The 1,862-nt window shown below is 31.6% G+C and overlaps 1 protein-coding gene across 1 annotated transcript in view; it reads left to right on the forward strand.

Annotated features, from left to right (window-relative positions):
- thrap3a (thyroid hormone receptor associated protein 3a) overlaps positions 1–1,862 on the forward strand; it is an 18,072-nt gene continuing 16,210 nt past the window's right edge. The window contains exon 1 of the mRNA XM_027148975.2: positions 1–294. The gene's annotated coding sequence lies outside the window, so the exon portion shown is untranslated. The remainder of the gene's footprint in view (positions 295–1,862) is intronic.

Raw genomic sequence — 1,862 nt, forward strand, 5'->3', positions numbered from 1 at the left:
TGGGCACAATTCTGTACTTATGCTCCAGTCTTGGATCAAAGCACCTGTCAAGCGACATTACTATTCTTCTTAACCCTGAACGGTAAACTGCTGAAGGAGGATAATAGGATGTTTCCGAATTAGACATTTCGCTTTATTTTGCATTTATTATTATTATTATTATTATTATTATTATTATTATTATTATTATTATTATTATTATTATTAACAAGCGAGATCGAGGTCTTTGAATGAAAGATAAGCAAAGCAAACTGTAGCCTTTCAAAGAACATCCGGAATCTGGATACAAAGTCGGTAAGTGTTTAATAAAACTTGGTTTGTAATAATAGACCTTACTTACGATTATTATTATTATTATTTTTTAAATCAAGCAACTTTTAAGGTTAGCAAGTTATCAACGACATAAAATTCATCCAGTTGTTATTATGGTTTAAGAGTGAAAATCTATTTGGTGTATTCATTTTGAAAAGAAGCAAATCTTCTGGTATTGAAAATATGAGGCTTCTGTCTTAATGAATTATTATTTACATGTGTATGCTGAATTGCTGATTAAATACACCATATATTTTACTCATATAAAAACATGCAGACATAGTTAGGTCAAATGCTATGTATCTTTGTGTTTATTTTATTATTATGAGTAGGTTAAAACACTACTAGTATAAATCACAACTTCATACAAGCAACAATACCGATAAAGAAATATTGTCTTTTGGTAGAAAAACTAGCTTTCATGGATATGTTCATGGAAAAAGATGCTAATCTGCATATTTCCTTGTTCCTAATGTGGTATCATTACCTTTTATCGTCCCCCTGGAAACATGGATATGATGTACCTTTAAAAATGATTTAAAGATGATCAGTTAGGTATAATAACATTTTTGTGAGGAGTAATGCTTTAAAGGTACGCTATATGCAACTTTTTACGTTAAAGATATCTGCTAAAGACTCGAAAAGATGTACATTCAATGGTAACATCCCAGCAGCAGGGAAAGATTTGATTAATCAGTGTAGAAAGTGTATTAGTTTTATTATTGAGAGCACATGAAAAGATTGTGGAGGCACTGTACAAATAAAAGTTAGTGAATATAGTGGGTGATGTTCTGTGGTAACAGAACAGTTTGGTTTTTATCTGCATAATATCTGTGTAATAACCTCACAAATATGTTATTATGGATTGTTAATTAACCCTCTTTGGTCAGTTTATGGAGTGTTGTGACTGGGTGTTTTTTTTTTTTTTTTTTGCCGTTTAACCATCTGTATCTGCTTGAACAGGAAGCTTGGGTTTAACAACAAAAAGTGATGTAAATGCCAGTATTTACATCAAATTAACATTTGACTTGGTGGAATATGGGGGCATGTACAGTAGTAGATGGAGTAGTCTCCTGACAGCTCATCTGTAGCCTACCTCAACTTTTCTCAACTTAAGACTTCAAGAACTGTAAGTCTGTAAGAACAATCGTCACCTGTCGTTCACTCTGTTTTAGATAGTTTGAAATTCAGTCCAGCTGGTACCCAATTTTATACTTTAAAATAGCTTCCTGAAAAAATCTGTGATAATAATACAAAGAAAAACTGCATTAAATATTAGCATTAGGATCCTGAATTGAGACATTTGAAAATTAGAAAATTGAAATTTAGCTCACAAGAACAGTATGAACACAGGTTTAAACAGTTAACCATAAGCTCTAGCAGACTAGCTGCTCTTGGGTCTGATATTTCTTCTCTTACACTGTATTACTCTCCACTATTACTGTCAACCATCACAATATTAATGTGAAGATAATTAAATATCATGCCTAATACTTACTTATTGTACTTCACTGTTACTCTTTCGGCTGTCTATGAATAATGTGTTATAA

This window comes from Tachysurus fulvidraco, chromosome 3 (genome assembly GCF_022655615.1).
Source record: "Tachysurus fulvidraco isolate hzauxx_2018 chromosome 3, HZAU_PFXX_2.0, whole genome shotgun sequence".
NCBI classification, from domain to species: Eukaryota; Metazoa; Chordata; class Actinopteri; order Siluriformes; family Bagridae; genus Tachysurus; species Tachysurus fulvidraco.